This window comes from Ascaphus truei (assembly GCF_040206685.1).
Source record: "Ascaphus truei isolate aAscTru1 chromosome 13 unlocalized genomic scaffold, aAscTru1.hap1 SUPER_13_unloc_9, whole genome shotgun sequence".
NCBI classification, from domain to species: domain Eukaryota; kingdom Metazoa; phylum Chordata; class Amphibia; order Anura; family Ascaphidae; genus Ascaphus; species Ascaphus truei.
The window spans coordinates 19795-29691 of record NW_027453853.1 but is presented as its reverse complement, the minus strand read 5'-3'; positions in this window follow the sequence as shown (position 1 = coordinate 29691).

The window sequence follows — 9897 nt, the reverse complement described above, 5'->3', positions numbered from 1 at the left end:
ATATCCCCCTGTGTCTATCCAAGAGGAGGTTTTAGTGTACTGACAAAAAACATCCCAAAATAAATTGTAATTAAGGCTGCGAGGTGTCACTGTATATAGAACATAGATCCAGTAGCACTCTCATTGTAAAAGACTCATCTCTATCCCCCCACAAATAAGCAGGGGGACCCATTCAAAGCCCATAATGTGTATGTCTGAAGCATTAAAGCAAAGTGCAGTGCTGTACCAAAGTAGTAGTTTAGTTTAGACTGCCCTTGAATGGAGTTGAACACTTCCCCAGTGCTGGAATTAGACATAAAAGGTCTATGCAGCAACATAGAGTAGTTGTGTTTAGACGCATGGCTCTATTTTTTGGAGCAGAGCCGCAGCATATATACTGTAAGAACAGTTTCTTACTTCTGACGCGGTATGTTAGACTTATGGCACTTCAGATATGGAGGATTGTTTTGGGCAAATAAAAGGTTAAAAAAAAGTATCAGAGAAATGCAACTTGTGACGCATCTCATTTTAATCTGTGCACCATGTAACTGCCCCCAACTCATCCTACTCACTCTCCCCAAGGTGCAAATTGGGGCAGAGACGCAGACTGTGATACATCTCATTATAATCTGTGTGCCATGTAACTCCTCCCCAACTCCTCCTACTGACTCTCCCCAAGGTGCATGCTGGGGCAGAGACGCAGACTGTGATACATCTCATTATAATCTGTGATACTTTATCTTGCCATGAAGTCAATGCATTTGAACCCAGTGATACAGTATGTTGATCCCACTGCTGTCAGTGGCACTGTCCATATGTGTACTTGTGTCACCCAATGTATGTAATACAATGTATCACAGTAGCTGTGATTTTTATGACTGCTACTCAAGTTAACCACTTCTCAACCACTTGAAATTAAATGTCAACAGTAGCTGATTTCTCTATTATGACATCACGAGACAGTATCATTGAGCCTCCTAGGAGATGCCAGCAGCAGTGTTCTGTAATGACATCATGGAATCGCCTTAGAGACTGAGATAAATACACAAATGTAAACTTGTTTGTGCGTGACTTGAATTAGTTCCCGAAGGAAACCGTTAGTTTTGTGGACATCTCAGAGATAGGAAAAGAGTGGCGCTGTACAGAGAGACTAATTATCTCCACCTTAACTCTGTATCATGGCAGGTAGGAAGCAACGTGACCTTTACATACCCAAAAAGAAATGGATAATATCTATATTTCTGAACTGTTTACTTTCACAATGTTTTATGGGGTACAGAACAGATAACATGACTCCTATCAATGGATGGGAGAAAGAAGACGGATGGGGTGGGGGGCGGGGGGGGAGGGACGGAGGTAGACAACACCCAGGGGGGTTAGGTACCTGGCCTTAATTGGATAATATTTTTTTTTATAAATGTCAAAACTGATTTATTATAGATACATACACACATATTTGTTTTATTGTATTTACTTTTATATCTGGCTTGTAATTCAAAATCTTAAATGATTTGAACAGTAATGTATAGAAAAGAACACATGTACTGTATACATAAATGTCAAAGCGGCAAACGTCTATGGGATCTATGGGATAGTAAAAAAAGACACAGGAACCTTAGTGTATACAGTAGGATTAGTTATGTATAAGGCATGCTTTTTCCTTGCCCTAAGTTTAGGTCAATAACTATTGGACCAATTCTACACCGTGGGGTGTAATGTTCGACTACTTTCAGCCATATCCTTAAATTATTGTCTACAGCAGTGTTTTTCAACCACGGATCCTAGGAACCCTAGGATTCCCCGGGCATCCCTAAAGGGTTCGCTGTAATTTTTAGGTCATTTTAAAATTGTACTTAATACAGAAGAATTTACAGTACAATGCATCTTATCTCAAACGCGCTATTGGAGAGGGTTGGGGTTCCTTACAATGCATCTGATCTCAGACGCGCTATTAGAGAGGGTTGGGGCTCCTTACAATGCATCTGATCTCAGAAGCGCTATTAGAGAGGATTGGGGTTCCTCACACTTCATCTGATCTCAGACGCACTATTAGATAGGGTTGGGGTATATTACAATGCATCTCATCTTAGACTCGTTGTTAGAGAGGGTTGGGGTCCCTCAGAATTTCACATATGGTTCCTTAACCAAAAAAAGGTTGGAAACCACTACTCTACAGTAATACAAAGGCCCCAAAAAAGACAAAGCCACAAAACGAGGGCAGAATCTGCCACTTGATTTACAGATATAGCTGACCTGAGTGCTCCTCCAGATACCTCAATATACCAGACGTCTCAGAATACCACACCATAATATTACCACAAAATACTACAGTAGGAACAGGCAATTTTTATGTTTTTATTTTTATTTTTAAAGATCCAGTTCCGAAAGCTATGGTACATCTATATTTGTCATTGTGTTCATAGGTGGACATGAAAGCAGGTGATGGACTGCACAAGTTTTATATGCCAGTTGCCACTTTGTGTTGAAAACTACCTAGAAATAGTTTTCTGTCTGTGTTACATCCCAACACATCATATATGTATATGTATATGTATAAATATATATCTATATATATATTTATAGATTAAACCCCATATATTGAGCTAAAATGTACGGGTGCTCTGGTGTTTCAATACATAGCAATGCTATAGAAGGCAATCATGGAGCTTGCTTAAAAATGTATTTAAATATTGAAACTTCTGACCACTATTGATCAGAGTAGTGGTATGTAACATTGATAATCAAATAAATGTGTTTTCCCAGCAAGCCATTATCCCTGTTAGTGCTTGCTATTCATAACAAAACAAAGACCACCAAAAACTTTATTCAAAACCAGAACCAAAACCCCAAATATTTTAAAGGCAAAATAAAAATACCAAGCCAAGTGAGCATCTCTATGTATTTCATATGTATTTGATATCAAGAATATCTTTTAGCAGGTCTGTTAAAGCAGTCCTAACCCCCCAAAGTCAGGCTTTCAGGATATCCCAGCTTCAGCAGAGGTGGCTCAATCCGTCCCTGCTTCAGCACAGCTCGCTCAATCAGTCCCTGCTTCAGCACAGGTGACTCAATCAGAGGCTGATTGAGTGATTGGGCCACCTGTGCTAAAGCTGGAATATCCTGAAAAGTTGACCTATTGTGGGGGGTTTGATGACTGGAGTTGAGTCCCCGTGTGTTAAAGAAATGTGCCTTGATTGTGCTTTTCTGGCCCTTCACTTTTACCTTTCTTCCTTACAGATCAGTTTTTAAATTCCTCTGCTGTGAACCCTCCACCGACCTGCAGTGCTCCTGCAGTCACCACTGCTTACCCTTCATGGAGCAACAGCTTCCACCCAGTAGGGAGGAATACAGAAGTCTACAGACATGGGGCCCAAGGCATGATTTTGCAACAAGGGTCTGCAGGAACACCAATGTATCTACAGCAGATCCCACAGGCAACACGCGCTTACCCTCGTGTATCGGACATGAACGGAGGATTCTACCACACTGCTACAGGAGGATACACAGGATTTGCAGGACAGGTTAGGGGAGAAGCCACAACGCAGCCTGTTACTTTCCGTCCCAACACACATTTGGAAAGACGTGCTACAATAGGGCCTTGTATAATGGCCACCCAGTATGCACAACTTCAGCAGCCACCATTCATACCCCTTAGAGGAATGCAGACCTTACAAGGTGAGATATGGAGAATCTTTACTAATCATTGTTCAAAATCTTCTCCTTGACCGATACCATTACCTGTTATAAAGATCTTTAATTACGGTCATTCGCCACTGTAGTGTTACAAATATATAGAACTCTACAGTATGTAGTCCTCGCCAATACTGAAGGGATTAAGCATGTGTTTGCTTTTCTTCCTTTGTGTTATTATGTACAATGTGTTGGTATTTATGATAATTGATTATTTCTCCTTTTTGATTTTGTTACAGTGTGTCAGACCTCGCTTGGAGCCCAACATATTTCCCAGGCCAGTTTAATTACACAAGGAGCAGTTCAGCTTGCTGCTAATGAAAAAAGTGAACCACCTCTAATGTACCCAACTCAACCAGCTCGGAAGCTGAGCCACCTCTCAAAGTTACATATTGATGTGCAAAGCAACAAAGAGTTATATGTGCCAGTGTGGAAAAGGGGTGGGTTAAAAGATATGGCGAAGAGATCTTCAGAGGTGAAGGCCCCCTCACATATTGCTCAGAAGGTTCGTAATAACGTGCTGAGTTCAGTGAAGACTGAGTGTCCGTCAAAGTCTGAGGGGGTACCAAAGTGCTCCAAAGTGGAAACAAAGAAGAAAAAGATCCTTTATTCAGCTGCAAAGGATCAAGTCCCTCAAACTGCACTGCAAAAGAAGGTAAAACCAATGTCAAAGCCAGTAAATCATTCTTCTGCTCCTATACCAGGGAAGTCACCCCATGGCCCACAATCTGGTGACGAGGCTGTTCTGTTAAAAAAGATGAAACGTGTTTGTCTCTCAGGTGCCCACATTTCCAATAAGGTATCTGAAAAGATGCAGCAAAGCCGTGAAGGTACAATGGATGCAAAGACACCTGCTGTTACTCATATTAATCCTAAACTGAAGAAAACTCAGGAGATAGGGATCAAACGTAAAGATGCAAAGACTCCTGCAGTTACTCATAGTCCTGAGCGGAAGACACCTCAGGAGATGGGGATCAAACGTAAATATGCAAAAACTCCTGCAGTTACTCATACACTACCGACACACTTTATTGAAGTGTGGTCGGTACCACAAGCCGGGAAATCTCCCGGCTTGCTAGTGGCCGCCCCTCGGCGTGCCGCGCGTCATAGACGCGCGGTCACGCGTCATCGGGAGCGTGCGCCCCCTGCACGCGTGTCCAGGGGCTCCCCGAGGGAGCCCTGGTGTCCCGCGATCGCGGGACAGCGGCAGGGGGTTCCGGGGGACCCGGCGGACCCGGCAGCGGTAGGGAGAGCGCCCCGATCGGAGGGCGCTCTTCCGCTGCTTCGGCGTGCGCCCGTCACACTCGGGCGCGCGCCAGGCTACTGCTGCGGCACAGAACGGGCAAATGCTCGAATAAACTGTGCCGCAGCAGTAGTCCTGAGCGGAAGACACCTCAGGAGATGGGGATCAAACTTAAAAATGCAAAGACTCCTGCAGTTACTCATTGTCCTGAGCGGAAGACACCTCAGGAGATCGGGATCAAACGTAAATATGCAAAAACACCTGCTGTTACTCATAGTCCTGAGCGGAAGACACCTCAGGAGATGGGGATCAAATGTAAAGATGCAAAGTCTCCTGCAGTTACTCATAGTCCTGAGCGGAAGACACCTCAAGAGATGGGGATCAAACGTAAACAGAACAGCAATATTAAGCAGCTAGTGAAGAAAACAAAGAACCAGACCAGCGTTTTCAGTTTTGAGCAAGCGCTGGCTTGTGGTACTGATAATAACCCCAAAGCTCTCAAAAGAAAAAGTGCTAATCAGCCTGGAGTGAATTCAGAAGTTCTTGGGAAGGGCAAGAAGTCATTGGAACCTTCTGAACAAGGAAAGGTGAAAGCCCATCACAGCAACATCAGCCTCCAAATGATTAACTCTGTTCAAGTATTTCACCCATTGGGTAAAAAAGCAGGTCCCACAGGTCCAGGGGCACCCGCAGAATCCATTACACTTGGAAATAAGCTTGGACCAATGCAAGGACGCCAAAGCCAGACTTCTGCTTCTCATGTTCAGTGGTCTCTTACTGATGCGATTAAAAGGTTCATGGCCAAAAAACAGGACAGTATTTCTGGAATTAAAGGTGTCGGTATTAATGCCAGGCCTAGGCTATTTAAAATACATGAGTACACAAGACCTGACATTAAAACCAGTGAAATCAAACAACATGGGGAAAACAAAGCTTCAGTTATAGAGAATCCCAAACACTTCCCAGTGATATCCATAGAACAGGAAGCTGCAGTAAGATGCATTGAAAAGGTCAGCCAAACCACTATCCCCATTCCAGTTCCTGGCATTAAAACCAGTGAAATCAAACAATGTGGGGAAAACAAAGCTTCAGTTATAGAGAATCCCAAACACTTCCCAGTGATATCCATAGAACGGAAAGCTGCAGTGACATGCATTAAAAAGGTCAGCCAAACCACTATCCCCATTCAAGCTCCTTTCAACCAGAAGCACCAGCTTTCTAACCTGCAGCTTCCTATCAATGTACCCAGCAGAGTGGACAACTTCACTCCATCCTTCTGTCAACAGCCTCTCCAAGAGCTTGAGGTTTCCATACCTATTCCACCAGAACAGAGAGAGGAGAGAGAGGCTATGAAAAGGAAATCACAACTGGAGAGGGAGTAAGCCTGTCAACATACCTCCAAGGGGAGGCTACAGTGCTTTGTTCAGAGGCAGAAGGATCATAACATCTCTAAACGTTACGGATACCCACCATCCAGACTTATTTCCCCCATGAGATACTTAAGCCCTAAAAAAACAAAAAAAAACCCTGACTAATCTGTAACTGATGCCAAGCTCTGTGACTATCTGTAAATAAGATTTATATTTATAAGTCAGTTTGTAACATATTTTACTAAGAATATATTTAAAACTCTTCAATAAAATGTATCTATTTTCAATTGAACTCTTTATTTACTAAAGAAACTATTTACAAATGCCAAGGGTTATTGAAATTCTGCAAATTAACTTTAGATTACCCTCTTGATGATACGAGAGAGAGAGAGAGAGAGAGAGAGAGAGAGAGAGAGAGAGAGAGAGAGAGAGAGAGAGAGAGAGAGAGAGAGAGAGAGAGAGAGAGAGAGATAAGTAAGTCGGACCCCACTTATGAGAGAGAAACAGATAAATATTTAACTATATGCTTTGTCATGTTGTATGTTGTATATATGTATGTACTGTATGTCTTTATTTATATAGCGCCATTTATGTAGAAAGCGCTTCACCGCAGTAATACACGTGACAATCATATAAATAATACAAATAACAGATCATGGGAATAAGTGCTTCAGACATAAAAGTAACATTTAGGAAAAGGAGTCCCTGCTCTGAAGAGCTTACAATCTAATTGGTAGGTAGAACATACAGAGACAGTAGGACGGCGTTCTGGTAAGTGCGTCTGCAATGGGCCAAGCTTTTTGTATGCGGTCTATAGTATCAGCCTCGGAGCTACTCACATGCTTCTTTAAGCAGATGTGTTAGAATGTGGGTCTTAAAGGTGGATAGAGAAGGTGCTAGTCGGGTATTGATGGGAAGGGCACTCCAGAGGTGAGGGCAGTCAGTGAGAAAGGTTTAAGGTGAGAGAGGGCTTTAGATACAAAAGGGGTAGATAGAAGACATCATTGGGCGGATCGCAAGAGTCGGGATGGTGCATAGCGAGAAATTAGAGCTGAGCTGTAAGGAGGGGCAGAAGAGTGTAAAGCTTTAAAAGTGAGGAGGAGAATTGAGTGTGAGATACGGGATTTGATAGGAAGCCAGGAGAGGGATTTCAGCAGGGGAGACGCTGAGACAGATTTAGGAAAGAGTAGAGTGATTCTGGCAGCAGCGTTTAGGATAGATTGTAGGGGAGACAGGTGAGAGGCAGTAAGACCGGACAGCAGAAGGTTCCAGTATTTTAGATGGTAGAGAATGAGGGTCTGTGTCAGAGTTTTAGCTGTCGAGCAACAGTGGAAGGGCGTATCTTGCGGAAGAAAAAACGACAGGTTTAGCTACCTTTTGAATGTGAGAGAGGAGTCTGTGACCCCCAGGGCAGCGTGCTTGGGCTACTGCATGTATAGTAGTTCTTCCAACAGTAATGTGGAAGGTGGTAGTAGGGCCAGGTTTGGCATGAAATATAAGGAGTTCTGTTTTTGACATGTTAAATTTAAGTCGGCGGAGGATCATGTTGCATTGGGCTTCTCTTCCTTGTGTTTATACTGTACAATGTCACATACCCAGTAGCACTCCTTAAGACAAATATATATGGTGAGGTGGGTCTGGGGTTGAGTTTACATGGGTTTGTGTGCGCAGATTTAAATTGTTTGGAGGTCTGTGACTCCTCCCCGTTTCCAAACTTACTCTGCCCACCTTTAAAGCAGCAGTCCAAGCTGTCGTTTAAAAAAAAAAAATCCCTTTGATATGTGCATCAATACAATCCACACATTGATAAGTAATTAGCTAAGTTGCGATTGATCGGTGAAGATTCGGCTCGGCGGTTGACTAAATGGTTGCCAGTGCAGCAGAAGAGGACCAAAAATGCAAAGTTCTCTGGGGTGATCATGTGACCAGGCAGTCACTGGATACAATTGAGTTTTGCACAGCTAGGGAGAGGGCAGTGTTCAAAAAAAGGGGGGGGGGTTGCCAGAGCCTGTTTCAAAATAGGAAGGGGATGTGACTTTGTAAATGGTTGCTATAGAAACAAAAAATGATTGTTACATTATGATACATTAAAATTTTAATTCAGAGTTGTTTAAAAAAAAGTACTACTACTAGTAGCATTATACTAAAAAATAATACAGATGCACAGTAATACCCTCTATAGATATACCAAGAATTGTTAAGTGTGAGTGTGTGTGTGAGTTTATGACATGTGGAAGGAAGGTGGAGGGGTGAGAGTCATGGCGAGGGGAGGGGGGTGAAGGAGAGACATGGTGAGGGGAGGGGGGTGAAAGAGACATGGCGAGGGGAGGAGGGTGAAAGAGAGACATAGGTAGGGGGTGATATAGAGACATGGGAATGGGTTTAAAAGAGAGACATGGGGAGGGGTGAAAGAGACATGGGGAGTGGGAGAAAGAGACATGGGGAGTGGGTGAAAGAGTCATGGGGAGCGGCGGTGAAGAGACATGGGAACAGGGGTAAAGAGACATGGGGAGCAGGGGTGAAGAGACATGGGAGCAGGGGTGAAGAGACATTGGGAGGGGAGGGTGAAAGAGACATGGGGAGGTGATCGAGAGACATTTAGAGGGGGGGTGATAGAGAGACATTTGGAGGGGGGGATGATAGAGAAACACGGGGAGGGAGTGCAAGAGACATAGAGAGGGGGGTGAAAGAGAGCCATGGGGTGGGGCGTGAAAAAGAGACATGGGGAGAGGGGTGAAAGAGACATGGGGAGGGAGGCGATAGAGAGACATGGGGGGATGAAAGAGACATGGGGAGGGGGGGTGAAAGAAAGCCATGGGGAGGGTGGGTCCATGATCCTCAGTTGCTGGAAGAGTGGGCCCGGGTGAGTAGTTTTTTCTTCTTCACAGGTCCGGGAGATGTTGATCAGACGGCTTCTTAGGGTCAAATAAGACATGACAGACCTTATATAAGGCCTGTGACATCACATTTGACTGACAAATTATATATCCACCAATCTAATTGGTGGATGTACCATGTGATGGCTTCCATTTTATTTTTTGGCAGAAATGACATCATCTTAAGTGATTGGATAATAAAGGAACTATTGGATCTCAATATAAATGTAGAAAATATGCAGGGCCAAAGCTATGACAATGCTGCAAATATGCGGGGAAAGCATAATGGAGTTCAAAGACATGTTGAACATGAACCCACGTGCGTTTTATGTACCATGTAGTTCTCATTATTTGAACCTTGTGGTTAACAACACTGCCAAACCCAATATAGGTGCCATTTAATTTTTGGGCTTAATTCAACCGTTGTATAATTTCTTCCCCAGGTCCACCAACAGATAAATCATTCTTTTAAAATCCTTACCCAATTTAACACTAAAGAGAGTCTGTGAAACATGTTGGGAGCCTCGTATTGATGCAGTTAGACCAATTCGATACCACCTGGGAGCGCTCTATGTTGCATTAGTGTATATTAAAGAAGATGTGACATTTAAAAGTGAACATCATGGCCCCCAGAGTAGAGCTGTTGCGTACACTCTCGCAAAATGTATTTGTGACTATAAATTCATATGTTGTGTAATATTTTGGTATGACATATTAAGTACAATCAATCCAGTGAACA